The sequence below is a fragment of the Carcharodon carcharias genome, chromosome 25 (genome assembly GCF_017639515.1).
Source record: "Carcharodon carcharias isolate sCarCar2 chromosome 25, sCarCar2.pri, whole genome shotgun sequence".
NCBI classification, from domain to species: domain Eukaryota; kingdom Metazoa; phylum Chordata; class Chondrichthyes; order Lamniformes; family Lamnidae; genus Carcharodon; species Carcharodon carcharias.
This window is the reverse complement of record NC_054491.1, coordinates 27,501,685-27,521,225: the sequence shown is the minus strand read 5'-3', so window position 1 is coordinate 27,521,225 and position 19,541 is coordinate 27,501,685. Positions and strand designations below refer to the sequence as shown.

General features: G+C 46.0%; 1 protein-coding gene across 3 annotated transcripts in view; it reads left to right on the top strand.

Annotated features, from left to right (window-relative positions):
* Positions 1 to 9,272: 9,272 nt before the first annotated feature.
* The window catches only part of LOC121269484, a 101,444-nt gene continuing 91,175 nt past the window's right edge, over positions 9,273 to 19,541 (top strand). For 2 of the 3 annotated variants that reach the window (XM_041174077.1, XM_041174075.1), the window contains exon 1: positions 9,273 to 9,397. The gene's annotated coding sequence lies outside the window, so the exon portion shown is untranslated. Of the gene's footprint in view, positions 9,398 to 9,891; positions 9,914 to 19,541 lie in introns of those variants that run through there. The other variant, XM_041174076.1, reaches the window with a different exon arrangement.

Genomic DNA, 19,541 nt, shown 5'->3' with positions numbered 1-19,541 from the left:
GAGGGAAGTGCAAGTGAAATGCTGCTTCACTTGAAAGGATTGTTTGGGCCCTTGGACGATGAGGAGAGGGGAAGTAAAGGGGCAGGTGTTGCACCTTCTGCGGTTGCATGGGAAGGTGTTGTGGGAGGGGGTTGAGGTGTAGGGGGTAATGGAGAAGTGGACCAGGGTGTCCCGGAGGGGACAATCCCTGCAGAATGCCGATGAGGGGTGGGGGGGGGGGCAAAAGGAAGATGTGTTTGGTGGTGGCATCATGCTGGAGGTGGCAGAAATGGCGGAGGATGATCCTTTGAATGTGGAAGTTGGTGGTGTGATAAGTGAGGACAAGGGGACCCTATCATGGTTCCGGGAAGAAGAGGAAGGTGTGAGGGCAGATGCGCGGGAGATGGGCTGGACAAGGTTGAGGGCCCTGTCAACCACCATGGGTGGAAAACCTTGGTTAAGGAAGAAGGAAGACATGTCAGAGGAATTGTTTTTGAAAGTGGCATCATCAGAACAGATTCAACGGAGGCGAAGGAACTGAGAGAATGGGATGGAGTCCTTACAGGAAGCGGGGTGTGAGGAGCTGTAGTCAAGGTAGCTGTGGGAGTCGGTAGGCTTGTAATGAATATTAGTGGACAGTCTATCACCAGAAATTGAGACAGAGAGGCCAAGGAAGGGGAGGGAAGTGTCAGTGATGGACCATGTGAAATTGATGGAGGTGTGGAAATTGGAAGCAAAATTAATAAATTTTTCCAGGTCCAGACGAGAGCACCGAAGCAATCATTGATGTACTGGAGAAACAGTTGTGGGAGGGGGCCGGAGTAGGACTGGAACAAGGAATGTTCCATATAACCCATAGAGAGACAGGCATAGCTGGGGCCCATGCAGGTACCCATAGCCATACCTTTTATGTGGAGGAAGTTAGAGGAGTTTAAGGAGAAATTGTTCAGTGAGAGAACAAGTTCAGCCAGACGGAGGAGAGTAGTGGTGGAGAGCACTGAACGTTCAGCATCAGAGAGGGGAAGGTCAGGGGGTATGGTGAATACACGGCCGGGGCTGGGATCGGAAGATGGGATGGGGACAGAGGGACAGGCAGGGGTGGAGGGTCCTGGATGGGCGTTGGTGTCGATGAATTGTTGAAGTTTGCGTCAGTTCCTCTGACATGGGAAAATGGGAGCCATTCAGATTAATGTCTGAGACATTTAAAAGGTTAATTAACTCAGCTAAGAGGCAATGGGTGAGACTATATCCCTAGACCTAGGCTAACCCAATACCCAATATGGCAGCATGATTCGATAGCAGCCCTTTTGTGTTTTTGAACTGTATAAAGGAGGCTGTAAGGAGTCACCTTGTGTGGCAATGTGAGAGGCCATAGCAGCATACAGATCTCAGCTGAACCAGCCATGAGTCACATGTGAGAGCTTGTGCGAACATGGGATTCCCTGCCATTGGGATTTAGAGTAAGGCACTGAGAAAAATCATCCCTGTTCCTCTGGGAAGAAGCTAAGCAATCTCCAAGTGTCTGTACCTGCAGTTTCCAGTAAGGAAAGGTGCCTTTACACACTGCCAACATCTGCGTTATTAATAAGTCCATCTACAAAGGAAAACCCTGACTATTTGATGTCACAAGCCATTGCAGCTGCTAAACTGAGTCTCAAGTTTTAACCCCTTCACTTTGGAAAGAAGAAATTCAAGCAACTGGTGCACAATGATACCTCACAGGGGCTGAGCTAAAAGCAAAATACAGCGGATGCTGGAAATCTGAAACAAAAACAGAAAATGCTGGAAAAACTCAGCAGGTCTAACAGCATCTGTGGAGAGAAACACAGAGTTAATGTTTCGAATCTGTATGACTCATCTTCAGAGCTCTGAAGAAGAGTCATATGGACTTGAAACATTAACCCTGTCTCTCCACAGATGGGGTAGAATTTTCTGCCTGTCTGGCGGGTGGGCCAGACCCAATCTCCGGCAGGCGGGGAGCCAATTCCCGCCGGAGAAGCGGGCCCCACCGCCATTTTACGTGAGCCACCTTCGGAGGGGATGGCCCTTGTCACCCAGCAGCCATCCATCCAGCCGAGCCAGAGCACTGGAGAGCCCCGGCACCTGGGAGTGTCTGAGGATGTAGGCGTTGTGGGAGCTGCCTGGGTACCTTGCACAGACGTGTAGAATCAGCATCCTGTGATCACACACTATCTGCACGTTCATGGAGTGGAAGCCCTTCCTGTTGACGAAGGCACCGGGCTCACTTGCTGGCGCCTTGATGGCCACATGTGTACAGTCTATAGCACCCTGGACGCGGGGGAAGCCAGCAATGGCCGCGAAGCCTCTGGTTCACTGTGTCTGACTTGCCTGGTCACAGCGGAAGTGGATGAAGGTCAATGCCCGTCTGAACAGAGCGTCTGTAACCTGCTTCACACAAGTGTGGACAGCTGATTGGGAGACACCGCAAAGGTCACCCACCGAGTCCTGGAAGGAGCCAGAGGCATAGAAGTTGAGGGCAACTATGACCTTCCGAGCCGCTGGCAAAGGGTGTCCACCCACACAGTTAGGGGAGATCTCTGGCCCGGGCTTGACAGATATAGTTGACTGTCTCCCTTGATAGACGGACCCTCCTTCAGCACTGCAACTCAGACATATTGAGGTAACTGCTTCCCCGCTGTACACCCTGGCAGCAGGATAGTGGCGTCTTCTGTGACCCCTTCCGCCTTGAACAACCTCTTGGCCCTGCGCCCCTTGTGCCTGTGCCTGGCCTCCCAAAGGTGGCTCCCCTGGAGGCTGATTGTGCACTCCTGGCCTCCTCCTTATTCTATCCCTCCCTTCCTCCTCAGAGGAGCTGCCTCCAGTGGACAGATCAGCTCCCATTCCCAGACTAAGGGAAGGTTTCTTGAAACCTGCAGGGATGGAAAAGATTCCTCACTGCAGAGTGCTGACCTGCAGGTTAAAAGTCCAGAAAAAGCAGCTGGGATGCGTTCTGAGGTGTTGCAGATCACACAGGCAAGTTTGAAAAACTTTCAACAATAAACACTTCACCGAGCAGATTCACGATCCGACCGAGCCCTCTTATCCCGCCCGTGGGTGAGGTAAATACAAATGTCTCCTACCCCCTGCCTTTTGCACCTGTGCGCCGACCTGAAGATTGCACGGGCGCTGAAAGGTTGCTGTCGATTGAACACTCAAGGGCCTTAAGTGGCCCATTAATTAATGGCGGGCGTGCTTTGGACTTCATCACAAGCTTACCCGCGCAGAGGAATATCGCGATGTCGGGATGCTGACCTGACCTCAGCGTGTGTCATTTTACGCACGGACGTACGGGCCCTGCTCCACCCGCACGTCAAATGGAAAATTCTGCTCTTGGTGGAGCAGACCACACACGAATCCTTAGCTCATGGATCACTTGATGAAACATCTTTTATGTTGTTATGACTCTCATCCTGAGAATTGCATTGCTCAATTTGGAAATGAGACATGCAGATAGCTGAGGCAATAGTTAGTGGGCTACACAGTTGGTGATCATGTGATACATTCACTCTAAAACAAACTTAGCCAAAGATCCAGTTTTTCACTGTTTCTCTCCTGTCAAATGGACATGTTCTGGCAGGCCCAGCCTATCTAATCAAGTCTCCATTTTCCAGCCAGATTTCCTTTTAGTAGCTTAAAGCGGACAGTAAAATAACTCTAATCAGAAAACTGAGGCTTCCCTTTGGTAAAGAACTTGTTAGCTGATGCCCGTGGAACAGGCCCTTCAAACCCATGCCAAATACAAATCAGAGAAAATATTGACGCTAATTACTGAATCTATATTTTGTATCATATCTATTTACCCAAATTTAGTCTTTTTTTTCTGTGGATTTTTTTTGAAGCACCTCACTAACCATCTCTTATTCCTGCTGTGATATGTCCCGAAGGCCTGTCAAAGTCATTCTTCACCTTCACGCTGGCGCAACTCACTCTGGAAGGCCAGGGAGAATATCTCCCATTGATTAATGATCTCTCAGCCAGAAATACAGTCAGGTTCTAAGGGACATCTAGAGGGCGTATGGAAGCCCTACCTTGCGAGGTGTGCACTGCAGTGAAGTGGAGGAAAAAACTTTGATGAGTGCACTGAGAAACTAGGGGTGGAATCGTCCCAGATTTGTGTTAATTGAGGTAGTGGGTGAGTGAGTGAAATGACATTTTACCCATGGGGCTGTGGTGGCGGGTTTTCACGCTGTATCGTCCGAAACTTGCCACATTATTTATGCATTCTCAGGAAACATGCAAAAACGAGAGTCCGCCCACCATCACCTCACCGCTTCATCACGGGCACCATATTTAAAGTCCAGCCGCACGCACACATCTCAGTGATTCCGGAACGCAGCTGCTGCAGGGGAGACCTGGCCCTGAAAAGACAAAAAGACTGCAGCCCCCATGTTCAGGGCTGCGTCACGGGAACGCCTTTTGGATGCTGTGGAGTCCCGCCGGGATGTCCGCTACCCCCCACTCTGGCTGCAGGATGGGCAGAGGTGTGGGCAACCAGGCTTGGGTGGTGGTGCCAACATCTTTCAAAAGAGGACAGAATTGCAGTGCTGCAAGAGGATGAATGGCCTCCTCTGTTCCACAAGGGAAAGTCACTCTTCTCATCGCTTTCAACTCTCACACTCACAAACCCATCACACACCCACAGGGTCCTCACTCACTGCAGTTCAAGGGACATCACCTTTCACTCGTTCACACTCACCGTCATTGTCCTCATCCCATCCATGGGATCACTCACCACCCACACAGGCCAGGCATACTTAACAGCTGGACTGCCAGGCACACTGGTTACAGCTTTTCCATCTATCTTCATGCGGGACCAGCTGGCACAAAACAAGAGGGAGAGGTTGCAGACCAGTGGAGGAGTACCTGAAATCAAGGTCCTCACGGACTTTTAAAACAGAACTGGCCGGTGAAGGTCTGGACCGGTCCTGTGCTGACAGTGACCTCAGCGCTGCTCTACCAAGTGAGGGTCCAGAAGTACAACTTCCATCAGACAACCATACTGTCAGTGATGTGTCCTGTTTCATAGGCCACTGCCGTGCACTAATTATCCCCCCTTGCTTTCGCAGGCACATCTGGGAAACAGCAGACAGAGTTCTTGACCCAGGGCCTCCAATCAAGCCCCGAAGAAATCTCTGAAGAAGAATCTGGAGGTACCCTCCTTGAAGTCCCATCACAGCGATTACTCACAATCACACCTCCCACCCTTACTCGTACACCTCGGTGGGACCTAGCTTTAGAGTAGCCTCGGGATCACAATCTGATGAGCACCTTGCACTTTCTGATCCACAACAAGCGGCGGCAGGGATCTCCCTGGTGTCCGCAACTCGGAGGACTGCTGGAGGCCAGAAATTGGCTGAGTCCGAGTCAGATGATGAGCCTCTGGACTCAGTCATGTCACAGTTGCTGGAGCTGCAAAGGCAAGCTTGGGAACATCAGGAAGTGATGTCCGCTGCCTTCCTCAGATTGCAAGGCACAATGGAGGAGTCAGTCCACATTCACTCTGAGGTGATAGTGCCAGCATGCCAACACACCGAGGCCAACATTGGTAGGATGGCAACTGCCATGAAGGCCAAGGTCCAGAACAGCACTCCTGCACTGGTGCACTGGCTCAAATCCACCACTGATGCCATAGTTAGCCTCCATCAGTGTGTATGCGAGAAGGGTGCCGGGCAGCTCGATCTCACTCCAGCTACCCCTTCTCTTCAAGGAGTCAGCCAGGGGCCCTTGGGCACCCATATGGAGGAGGATCAGTAGGTAAACACTCTGGGACCGACCATCCATCCATCCAGGTAACTTCGGGAGTGTCTGGCCCATTCATATCACCTCATCCTGTGACCTCAGCAGCTCCAGCTCCGTAGGTTGAGGAGGGTGCCACTGCGTGAAAGCAGGCCGGGGCCTTCCAAGCCTCGGCTCTACAGAGGACGCCCACCAAGGTCATCACAGACAGGGTGTCGCAGTCAGCAGACTGCCTCTATCTCTGCTGTGGCTGTCCGGGGAGCACCAAGACATAGTGGCAGGGTTAGGAATGTTAAGGAGAATTAGTTGCACACACTGGGCATGGATGTTAATCACTTGTACACACTGTTCACTATTGTCAATGAACTCCCAAGAATATCTCCCTGCCTATGTCTCCTTGTTCTGATGAGTAATGTTCTTGTCGCTCAGATGTGAAACTTTTCTGCACAAGATAAAGACAGGTGTCTCAGTCCAGGGCCTCTTCCCTGTGCTCTGTGCAGCCTTCAGACCACAGTGATGGTCCAGCCTCACACTCCCTGAAACATTAATGATTCCTGCACCTTGGCAGTGCTGTTCATTGCTGCCAAAATATAGTGGGCAGGCACCACAGAGTTCTCTCATTCTCTTGGTGTGCTCTCAGCACCTCTAAGGTGAGGCTGGCCCCCATTTCTTCAGCATCTGTGACCTGTGACGCTGTGCTCCTGATGTGCTGAGGTGTTGAAGGCGGACAAAGGATCAGATGCTTCTAAAGTTTCATGGCTGCATCTCTATGATATGATCCTGATCACAAAGCGCAAGTGAGCTGCCCTTGGCCAGAAAGGAGTCAGACATTCTCAGAGGCTGTGTGAAGATCTATGGAATGTCCTCACTGCATGTCATCATCATCCTCCTGCAATTGAGCTACTATTAGGACCTCCACTGCGTCTCCATGACAGAAGAATTATCACAGAGCGTATTTGCGCTGCTAGGCTGGAGTCAAACATTCACGGATGCAATGTGAGGCACTACGGGGCTACCTCACTGCATGTCATAATCATCCTCCACAATCTAGCAGCTATGAGGGCCTCCTGAGCGTGCCTGCCTCCTCAAGCCAGTTTGAGGGCCTCATCCCCATCATCGTCGCCTGTGGGGACCTCCTCACCCTCATCCCCGTCGGAGGAGACCTACAGCTCCTCCACTAGCTCATGTCCCCGCTGTAGTGGCAGGTTGTAAAGGGTGCAGCAGACGACGACGATGTGTGACACCCTCTGAGGACTGTTTTGCAAGGCTCCATCAGACTGGTCAGGCACTGGAAACTTATCTTCAGGATTCTGATCATCTGCTCCACCAAGTTGGGAGCTGCAGCATGAGCCTCATTATAGCGTCGCTCTGCTACAGTCTGAAGCCGCCACACGGGTGTCATCAGCCACAGCCTTGTCCCCGAGGAGCCAAACCTGCAGCTTCTGTGGACCTTGGAAGACTTCAGAGATCTGCGACCGACTGAGGAGGTAGGCATCGTGCACACTCCCTGGAAACTGTGCACATCTGAAGGATGTACTTCTGGTGATCACACACCAGCTACACATTCAGTGAGTGGAACCCCTTGCAGTTGACATAGTTGACCGCATGTTGCGATGGAGATCTGAGCACCACATGGGTACAGTCAATTGCAACCTGCACCTATGGAAAGCCCAAGATCTGGGCAAATCCAATCGCTTTTGCAATCTGGCTGTCCTGGTCCCAGGCAAAATGCACAAAGATGGCATCTGTGACATCATGGATGCATTTGTGGGTGGTAGGTTGTGAGATCCAGAGGTCGCCTGTGGAGCCCAGAAAGGAACCACTGGTGTGGAATTTGAGCGCCGTGGTCACTTTCACAGCCACTGGCAGTGGATGCCCCCCAGGTCCCCGTGGCACCAAATCCTGCTGTAGCTGGCAGATGTGACTGACCAGCTCCCTAGACATGTGCAGCCTTCGGCAATGCTGGTACTTGCTTATCTGCAGGAATGAAAGGCAGCATCTATAGGCCCTGGGTGTCGTTGGGGGGGTTCGCAGTGGCTCTTTGGCAGTGTATACGGGAGCCCCAGCCGCCCCTTCTTCCTGAGGTTGCTGCTCCTGCCTCCGTGTACCCAAGAGCCTCAGCCGCGCTCTTCACCGTCATCCTCACTCTCTGTAGGCCATCAGGCATACAGCTGGTTCACCAGGCTCCCCGATCCTGATGTAGTCCTCCTGCAGGATAAAAGAGAGAGACATGTGGTTAGCATGGGTGATCTAAGAACCTGTCCTGGTGAAATGTGAAGGTCCCTTAATGCATCACGGAGAGTGCTGGTCACCACTTGGATGGTCAGAGATTAGTGCGCTGCATGGCTGCCCGAAACCCCACCACCTCTGCCCCACTTCACCTGATTGATTGGCAGCAGCCTTACCCATTGGACTACATGCTGTGCTCTCAGTTCAGGCATTCTCCTAACCCACACTGTAAGGCTGCACTCTTAGCTTGATCCATGGGGGAGCCTGATCCAACCCGAACGATGACATTGCGAGGGGCTGTGAGCGCCTCTAATCGTGACTGCTCCATGGCCAGCTTTAGCAAGGAGTTTGTACAATGTGTGCAATTTTCCAACTGTTCTGCAGTGCACTAAAATGTTCATGACTTTGTAGCCTGTATAGGGGGCCGGTGGTGGTGAAAAGCTTTGGAGCACTTGGTGGCACTTTGAGTGGGCAGATAATCCTGAAGCCCGACTCCAAAAACATCAATGTGGCTGTGCCGGAACTGTCTGAGTTCCAGAGCAATGGTCACCTTATACAGGTGTCCCTAATGCGTGGCCGCTTCCCTCGGCCACCCCCTATCCCGAAAGCTTGTGCTCTGTATTCAAAGGCCTCCCTCCCCCAACAGCCCTCAAGCTTGAAGTCCAACAGGACTACGAGCGCTGCACAATGTTACTTTGTACTCACTTCTGATTTCCTCTCAAATTGCAACCTGCCAAGTGCAAGCCCTTAATGTGCTGTTGTGAAACACGTCGGCGTGCTTTCCCGCGTATGTGGATGGACAATCCAGCGGAGTGGAGGCAGGGGGGGTGAGAGTGGGGGCACGGTGGGGGGGGGGAGTTGGGGGCTGGGGGAGAGGGGGGGGTTATGATTCCAATGGGCTGGCCTAGGCCTAATAATGATATGCAGATGTATTACAATGAGGTTCCTGACGTCCAATGGTGGGAAATGCTGAGCGGACAATCACAAACTGGTTTCACGCCATATTGTCCACCGCATGCCACCGAACATGACTGACGCTGATGGGCATGGAAAAACCCAGCCTAGACAAATCTGAACAGGTGGGAACCTGTGGAAGCTCCTCCGGCCACACCTCACCAAAAGACAGTTACAGAATTTCTGAAATCTTTTACAGTATTGCTCAACATTTTGTACAAAATATCTTAATATTTACAGTTGCACAAATGGGAACTAATTTTGGGTGAGGATCCGATAACAGTTTGACAAAAAAAAAATTATTGTGTGTCCCAAGCTTGGATAGAAACTGTGACACAATATAAAGCATTCTTCTCCTCACCCCACCCTAAATCCAGACAGGTAAGTGCAAGTGAGCACTAATCTATCATCAGTTAGTGCTGACAGCGAGGACTGAACAAGTTCCGAACACTCACTCAACCTGCAGGCAGAACAAAAGGTAAGATTCCGGCACCGCATCTTTGTTCAGTTTAAAATGGAAAAGCCAAATCTTCTTCCTCTTCTAACTCACATGTTAAAATGTGTCCAGAATCAGAAAGTACATTGAAGTGGAAATTATATTCACAGGATAAGAGTACCTGATGTGGGTTCCACTGAAAACAATGAAATCCACAATTCATTGCCTCAGACTATGAATACAGTCTTTGTTTTATTAGCTGTGTTTCGTATGTGATCGCTGAAGGTGGTTCAATTGAACTCAGCAGAAGTCTTATGTTGTTTCTTCTAAAAGTTGTTCACAAAGGCCAATAAACTAAAATTGCCCATTAGTTTGAGGAATTTGAAGGGTTTGAAGAATACTTGTGTGATCAGAAATATCTTAAGCCAAATCATTTATTTTCAGATTTTAACAGGCTTGTTTTTTTGTACTGTTTTTAAAAATGTTTTAAAGATATACTATTCTTCCATATAATATTTGCTAATTACAGGTAAGATGGGTGTAGGAACAGAAGAACCTGTGAGTATATGCACATAAGTCTTTAAAGGTCACCAGACAAATTGAGAAGACTGTTTAAGAAGAAAACATGTGGGATCCTTAGCTTTATAGATAGACACATGGAGTACTAAAGCAAGGAAATTGTGTGAAACACTCATTAGACCCCAGCTATAGTATTGTGCTCAATCTGGCCACCACTCTTCGGGAAAGATGTCAAGGCATAGGAGACAATGAAGAAGAGATTTACTAGATTGGCTTGAGGTACTTCAGTAATAGAGAAACTGGAGTTTTTCTTCTAAAAGCAAAAAAAAAAATTAAGGGAAAATTTAACAGAGGTGTTCAAAATTTTCAATGGTTTTGATAGAATAAATAAGGAAAAATTAATTCCAGTGAGAGAATGGTCAATAGCCAGAGGACAGAGATTTAAGGAACCAGAGGTAACATGAAAGCGTTTTTAGCAGCACATTGATTTGATATAGAATGCACTACGTTGGAAAGAGATTCCATAATAACTTCCAAAATGGGTTAATGATTTAAAAAGGAATAATTTACAAGGATGTATGGAAAGAACAATGGAGTGGACTAATCTCAAAGAGATGGCATAAATATGATGGACTGAATGGCCTTCTGTGCTGTATCATTCTATGATTGTAGATGGTTAGATTTTTATTTGGTATATTTTCATTATATCCCTAGAATAATATTTTATTTTTGTTGTCTTGTTAAACAGTGCTAAGAGAAAAGGTTTATCATGTCAGCTTCTTGATTTTTTTTTTGGTCATATGCCTGTAGAAAATATAAGAATTCTGTTCCTCCGTAATTGTAGCTGGGTATGACATTAGCGCAATACTGCAGGGGAGTAGGAAAGGTGGGTCAAGCACATGTTAAAATGAAGCATCAAATGCTAATGATACATATAGTTCTTTCAGAAGCACTGGCTTTGTTCTTGTTAATACAGATGTCACAGTATTGTTGGTGACTCATTAATCATGGATAAAAAAGAATCAACAAGCCCCTTTTCTCATGGCAGCCATTTAAATCTGCATATTATCTTTCACATGACAAAAGATGCCAATATTCTTTACGAGACAGAAGGCAATGTGTAGGGTTCCCTGCAGCTCTGTTAGTAAGGTTTAAGAGTGTTGGGTTCATCCCATTAAAGGAGGAGTGTCCACTTTAGGTACAGGAACTACACCTGACAGATCTATATATGTAGACTGCTCCATGAAAATTTTGTTTTTCTAACCTGAGAAGCCTCAGCTATTCAAATTCTTAAACAAGCCCAGGCTTGTCAGGGTTCGATCATTTATATGCTTGCGAGTTTCTAAAGAAAATATTAAGTTTTTCATTCTTGAATATCCCATCTTTTCACTGTTAAAATAGTTTCAAGAAAATTATTTCCACTTTGCTTTTTGTGTTGGAAGTCTTGTTTCCTTCCATTAGCAGACTTGCTTTTTTCAATGTTGGTTGAATAAAACTTTATATTTTCATAATTTAGCTGAAGTAGCCTGAGGGTAATGCTGACATCCACATACATGCTGCCTCACAATGGTATGAGATTGAGTTGTGACTGCAGTTTTTCATCCAATAAGTCAACGTTCTGCCTTTTCCCTTTGAGAGAAGAAACAGCAAGATGAAGGAAACAGCAAGATTTAGAGAATGGGATAAAAAGAACATGATGGTCATTTTGGCTCCAAGTCCCCATCTTTGGCTCATGGATGCCAGGAAACTCCCTTAATTGAGTCCTTTATATATGGTGAGGTAGCTGATTTCAATGAGGACAACTATAGCTACCTTACAATTGGTCACAATTTCCTCAGGATGAAAGGACAAATGTCTAGGGATCTTACGTCTGATCTCTATTTGGTAACAGCTGCTGTTCACTGTGGAATCCAGATGAGTCCAAGATCTGGCTTAAGTGTAATCTTTTCCACAGTCGATTAAGTTGTTGATGCTCACCATCAACATGGGTTATATCCACCTGAGTGAGGTGTCCACTGTTTGTGGAACTGTATCCATAAGGAGGAAAATAGTGGAAAGGAAGCTGAGTAGTGTGGTGCCTGCCTCAACCAACTAGACCATCCCCATGGGCAGAGGTCTTCTAGACATTTTGGTGATATGAAATAGATGTAGCGACTGGGGTTGTGGGAGGGGGAGATCAACTACATTAGACAGGAAGTAACTGATATTAAATATAATTCAGAATAAATGTTGCATTAGAAACCTTGAGAGCAGGGGACTGCAGTCTATGTGCTGGTGAGTGGATTTCTTTAATGTTGAGTTATTTCATGAGAGTGGAAAAATGATCATTTATGCCAGAGTAATTTAAGTGCAGATCATTTTATTCTTTTGGGTGCTGCTGACATAAGATGACTATTTCAAGAATGCCCTTTCCTTTCGGGTGACAGTAAGATATCTCCACAAAGAGTAGACCAAAAGATCTACCTGAAAGAACATCATCATTTGGCATGGTCCCTTCAGTGCCATGACCTATTGCAGTGAGAGGCAAGTATCAATAGTCCACAATATTGAAAGAAACTGACATTTGCCAAGGGTCATTTGGTTTTAGTGCCAGCCCTTGGTGTTGCTGATATGGGTGACCAGAAGCTACACTTGAAGAAGTGCACAAACTTTAAGATAGAGGAAGGAAAGAAGTTACATAGTATGTTGCCCATCCACAGGACATCATGCAACACTTCACAGCCAATGAAGTACTTTTGCAGCATGAGTGTTGTTCTAAAGGAAACAGGGCAACTAATTTGCACACAACAATGTTGCACAAACTGTATTGTTAGAACAACCAAATCATCTGGCTTTTTTTAGCTGCTGCTTGTGGGATAAATATTAGTCATGACACTGGGGAGAACTGCCCTGCTCTTCAAAATAGTTGGATCTTTTACATCCACTTGAGATGGCAGTCAGGGTTTCACTTTAATGTCCCTTTCTGAAGGTGGCACATTCAACAGTGCAGCTCAACCTTGGTACTGCAATGAAGTGCCAACCTAGATTTTGTGCATGTCATTTTGGGACTGGCACTTGAACCTAAAACCTTTTGACTCTGAGGCACTGAGACACAGCAGAAAGGGTAGAGGATCTCTGTCAAATAAATATTGAAAAAAAGTGTATAAAACTTATAGCAAATTAACATATCTGGGAAATGCCTCCCCTCATTTGGTTGGCCAAAATGAACGTACTCCATTTCCTAGCTACCGATGCCATCTCTCATCCTGGCAACAGTCTGAGATTAAGCTAGTCACTTTCCAATTCGCCCCTGTCTTAGCTTGTCTACTGCTGAAACCCTCATTCATGGCTCCTAATGACTGGACCACACTATTCCAATGCAGTCCTGGCTGATCTTCCATAAAAATGAGGTCAACCAAACTTAGATTCCAGTGTCTTAACTTACAGCAAGGCCTCTTTCCCTATCACCCATGTGCTCACCCAAGTGAGTTTATATTGGCTCCCAGTCAAGCTTTAAAATTTTCATCCTCATTTTCAAATTCCTCCATGGCCTTGCTCCTTCCTATTTCTGTAATCTCCTCCAGCCTTAAAACCCTCCAAGATACCTGTGCTCTTCTAACTTTGGCCACTCTTGCATTCCCAGTTCTAACTATTCTACCACTGGTTGTCATGTCTTCAGTTACCTAGGCCCCAAGCTCTGCAATTCTCTTCCTATACCTTTTTTACCTCGCTTTCCTCCTTCTTAAGCCTACCTCTTTGAACAAGCTTTTAGTCATCTGACCTAATTTCTCATTATGTGGCTTGGTGTCATTCTTTGTTTTATAATACTAACATGGCATCTTAAAGATGCTCTATACATTCAAGCTGTTATTGTTGATAACTTTGTGTTTGCAAGGTTGAGCTGTTTTTGTGCGTCTTGTAATATTTCGGAGTGTGGATAATGCCATATCACAGTTGAAAGTAATATTCTTTTGCATAAATATTTGTGGTCCTTACTGGAGTGAGCTGATGTGGAGACTTGCAATGTCATTTACAATATTCGCTTGGCAACAACTGGCAATAGGAGCTACAATGGTAAAAATATCTTGTCTTATGATGATTAATATACATGTATTCAGGATTTAGTGCATAATTCAGGAGATTATGTGAAAACGGAAGTTGTTTATTCAACTGTAGAACCTATACTTGCACTGGGATCAGATTGAAAGGGTAAAATATTTTCCTTTTGAGTTCATTGTAAGATTCTTTGATTAAGGTTGGGTGGTCTTTTTTTTAAAACCTTTTTGCAATTGATATAGGTTCTCTGATATATCTGGAGAGTAATTTAGCATTCACTACACCAGATTGCCTGCACATTGAATGATGCAAGTTGGGCAGGTGACTGAACCAACTTGCTTGGCCCTAGGTTTTTCGATTGGTCCCCAAACATATAACATTTCCTCAATTTCAGGCAGACTGGAAACGTTACTGAGTCTGATTGGAAGGGCGTATCCCAAATGTATATTTCCAAAATATTTGTTGTGGGTGGACTGTGCCTCATCAACAGAGAGGGTACTTTTCTTTGTAACTGGTAATGAGAGCCATGCCACTTGCTCATTCTGAGTGGATGGGAGGAGGGTGTGCTGTATTTTCTGTTTTTTTCTCCTGTATAGGTATGCCCACAAATCACTAAGCTGAGTCCCCTGGGATCTTGAGACTGATTGATTGAGTTCTTTGTGACCTCCCAGGCTAATTGAACGATTTTCTAGTTTGTGGACGTGAACCATTGCACACAGATGCCTAATTTGGCACACTTGGGCTGCATTAGAAAGTCAATAATAATGGTTAATTGTAACTGGAAAGGTCGGAGTAGTTCTTGATGCGTGGCGGGGAGGTTATTCTTCTGAGGTTGTGGTTAAGATACTGGGGAGTAAAACTTCCTCTGGTCACTGTGTATTGTGACATCATAAAGCGTTAAAGTTTTCCTGTTACATACTTTGGCTAAAATCATAACACCTTTTGTAAGGACACATTCACAGTATCTCTAGAAGTATCTAACAGAGGACATCTTTACATATGCAGTTATGGCATTGCTTTGTAGATAAACCAGGGGACTTCTTGTCCCTTTGTTAGCCCACCATATAGGAAGTTTTACTCTGCTGCTTACCTCTACTCTGACATAGAACTATGTGGTGCGCTTTTTTAACTAGCTATAAAAAATGGTAGGTTTACCATTTCTTAACATCGAAGTCCTTCATTTCAAGCAGCACATGTTTCACCTCATAAAATCTAAATGACTTTTAAGAGCAGGGAATGTGATACTTATGGACAAGGAAGGCCATTCAGCCCATCACAAACATCCATCTGGATCATCCTACATTGTTGCATCTAAATATTTCCAGCTTTTTGCGTCTGTACTTCTGCCCATTTTGAGTATTAATCGTTCTTTGTGTGAAAAAGAACATCCTGATAATTTCATAGATCGTGATATATAAGTCACCCTCTGAAGCTTTGAACAATCCTTTCGAAAACAGAAGTTGACTTATATGCTGAGAATAAAATGTAAACTGGTGTTGCTGTAGGTGGGTGCTATTTTGAAATGTGTGGGCATGTCTATAACTCCCATGAATCTCCTTGGGAACATGCCTGTATTGCTCCACTTGATCTCATGCCTCAATGTACAAGCGAATATCATCCGAAACATGATTAGCAGAAAAATGGGGCATTGACTTATATGCCAGATCAATTTACACACCCCAATCTGTGGTATTCCTAAAGTTACTTTTTGCTAGTTTAAACCTTTGCCACATTGTTCTAATTTTACTGGTTATTTAGAATATTATTTTAGCTTAATCTTTTCTACAAAATTGACCAATCTATTTACTGTTTTAAGATTATATATGAGATGCGTTTTTTCTGAGCTTAAAGTCTCTCCAATCTTCCCTCATAACTTAGATACCGGTCTTCAGATCAGTCATGTGGTTCTTCTCAGCACTGTCTCTATTGTTTCTCAGTGACTAGACAGGCCATAGTGCTCAATCAATCTGTTTAGCTGACCAAAAAATTATACGGTTTGATCATCACTTCTTCTGGCTTGTATTCTATTAATTCTTTGCCCTTTAACACTGTGTTGATCACTGTTCTCAATTAGCTCAAAATGTTGAACATTAAGTCTCCTAAGGCTATTAGATCTCTTTCTACTTTATCCTTAGATGTACGTGCAACATTTCACATATATTGGTATTAAATTTCATCTACCATTGTTCGGCTTACTTGCATTTTCTATTTGGTGTGTTTGGTAGTTTTCTGACTCCATTGTCCCTCCTAGTTTGCATTTGCAAATTTAGTTAATTTGCATTGAGTTCTGGTAACCAAGTTGCTAACGTAATCAGGAAAATTGATGTAAATTACGAATGGCTTTACACTTCTTCATGGGTGTTGTCACTCAGCACAATGATATGATTCCCCTAAGCCATTATGAGTAACTCTCACTAGTCATCTATTTATACATCGCATGCTCTAAATTGCTCCTGCTTTGAATGTCATTAGTAATCTTTAAAACATGTTTTGGAAGTCAATATAGACAACACGGTAAGATTCACTAAGATAAAAGTAAAAAAAACTGCAGATGCTGGAAATCCAAAACAAAAATAAAAATACCTGGAAAAACTCAGCAGGTCTGACAGCATCTGCGGAGCGGAACACTGTTAACATTTTGAGTCCGTATGACTTTTCAACAGAACTAAGGAAAAATAGAAGAGAGTCCAATTTTCACTTCCTTAAAGCAATTGAGGAGATTGAAAAATGAAGGATGTTCACCTGATGAATGTTTGTTGATTGCTATTTACCGAGTTATTCTTGTACAGGTTAGACAAGAAAGCCTCTGAGCCTTGTGAAGATATTTCTTAAGATTGCTCTGTTGAATAATTCATTATTTTAGGTGCAACAGAAGCTAGGATAATAGATCTGTGGTCTTCTGTATTGTCACCATTTTTGAATCTGGGTACCACATTTGCCTGCTTTCAATTGACTGGCCATTGTTCATTGACTCCCTCAAAATGATTGTCAGCACCTTGCAAACTTTATAAATGATAGATCGGGCTGGATATTAGCGTTTTTGTGGGGTGAGGGAGACAGAACAGAAAGCGAGTGATCTGCTTGCTCCTCTCTCCACTGTTTCAGCTTGTGGAATCAAGCATCAGACGGCCAATTAGCAGTGCGAAAAGGGACTCTGTGCTCAATCTGGAGTTTAGGCCGGGATGTCATGTGGCAGAGGGGTTATACTATGAACAGGGAGTCGGTCACAGCTACAAATTTGAAGGCCCCCTGTTCTCTCAATCTCTCCTTATTTCTTATGGAAGGCTCAAGAAAAAACAGCTGAAGTCCAAAATCATACGGACGCTGTCACCTTCACCAGCTGACCCTGCTGATACATGCAGCCATGATCCCAGTGACAGGCCTTTTCTTCCACCCTGTGTTGCCTGGTCATACCTGCCATAAAACACTCCTAAAACTTTTCCTCTCCAATGTCCGAAAAATGCAGTGGGCAATGAAAATTGCATACATTTGACTCTTTAACAAGTTTAATAGACTGTTAATTGGTTATTTCAAAATGGCAGGTGGGCTTCCAATTTCCACGTCCGGTCCATTCCACAATATCCGAGACTGACTTGATGACACTGTACACTGACCCGACGTCACTCTGCCAAATTTTACGTTCACACTGGCAGGGTGGGTGAAGGGCCACCCAGCAAATTTACAGACTTAAAATCCATCCCATTCTGATTTTATAATGAGGTTAAATGGCTTTTTATTGCTTCGAAGATGGAATTTTTGCTGCCTCTTGGATTTATTTGTTTTAAGTCCTTTCAGATTTTCTAAGGGAAGAAATTTCCCCCCGTCGGGAGGGAAGTTCAGGAGTGGGCCCAGGCAGGTGTGCCTCCGATCGGCGCCCCTGATTGGGGGTGCGCCGCCATTTTACGTGGGCGGGCCAATTAAGCCCCGCCCAGTGTGACGTCCGCCAGGGAGCACTATGCGCTCCCTGTGAGGGCAGGGGTCGGGGATTCTCTCATTCGAGAGTGTGCTCTTCCGCACATGTGCACTCTCAGCCGGGGGAAACCTCCCCAAATTTAAAAATGTTAAAGGTACAAAAACAAAATTTCCCTGACATGTCCCCTCATGTGACACCGTCACATGAGTTGAGACATGTCCATCACTTTAACTCAAACATTTATTAAAATTTTATAAACCTTCATGAAACCCCATCCTGCCCATGGATGAGGTTTCGCACTTTTTCTGAAGCCTGCCCGCCAACCCTAAGATTGGACGGGCAGGTCCATTAATGAGGTTAATGGCATTTTAAGTGGCCTCAATTGGCCGTTGACAGGTCGGCGGGCACACAGCTGATTCGGCTGCGCCCCTGCCGACCTGAAAATGGAGATGACGCGGGGGTCACATCGGGCGGAATCCAGCGTCGGCGAGCGGGCCCCGCCTCCCACTTTCTGACCTAAATCTCCTGCCCCAAGACTTTATACAGAAGTCTTGATTTCTGCCTCAATGTTGAGGAGAATGTTCTGTTTATTTTAGATGTCAGCCTGGCTCAGTGGTGGCACTCAGCCCTCCACCCGCACTCCCCACCCCACCCCCCCACCACCACCCAAAATGTGTTACCCGGGCAGCAAGTTGTACCTCTGTGAAATAACATAGGGCAGAATTTTTCCATTGGCGTGCGGGGTGGGGTACTCGCTCGCCGACATGTAAAATGAGGTGGGGTGAAGTCGGGTGGAACTCCTAATGTCACCCCGCGTCACTTACAGTTTCAGGCCGGCGAGCGAGCAGCTGACCTGTCAACGGCCTATTAAGGCCATTAAGAGGATGAGGCTTCATGAGGATTTTAAAATTTTTAACGAAAGGTTTCAATAAAAGTTCTGGACGTGTCCCAACTCATGTGACAGTGACACGAGGGGACATGACGGGGAAAATTTTAAAACTCCTTTATTAAAAGTTTCAAAATGGAGCCAATCTCTCTGAGGCTGCACTTTGCCTCGGAGATTTGTGCTCTCTTTCACACGTGTGCGCGGTAGAGCGCACTCCCGGCTCATTGACTCCACCCCCACCCCACCTGCACAGGGAGCACATGGCAGTTGCTGATGGGCGCAGTTGTGAGTTGTGAGGAGGATGTAAGGAAGCTCCAGGGTGATTTAGACAAGCCGTGTGTGTGTGGGCAAACACTTGGAGATGCAGTGTAATGTGGATAAATGTGAAGTTATATGCTTTGGTATGAAAAGCAGAAATGGTGATATATTGGGAAGTGTGGATGTACAAAGGGATCTGGGTGTCCTTGTACACCAGCCAGTGAAAGTAAATAGGCAGGTGCAGCAAGCAATTAGGAAGGCAAATGGTATGTTGGCCTCCATTGCAAGAGGATTTGAGTTCAGAAGTAGGGATGTCTTACTGCAGTTATACAGGGATTTGGTGAGACCACACCTGGGGCAGAATTTTTCTGTCAGTGAGCTGGGGGCGGGCCGACACGAAAACGATGCAGGATGATGTCGGGGGGAATCCCCGCCCCATTTAAATATTCAGGAGGTGGGCGGACAGCGCGATCAGCTGTCTGCCCACCAACCTGTCAATGGCCAATTGAGGCCATTGACAGGGTAGTTAAATCAATTAAAGGACCTGCCCGTCCAACCTTAAGGTTAGCGGGCAG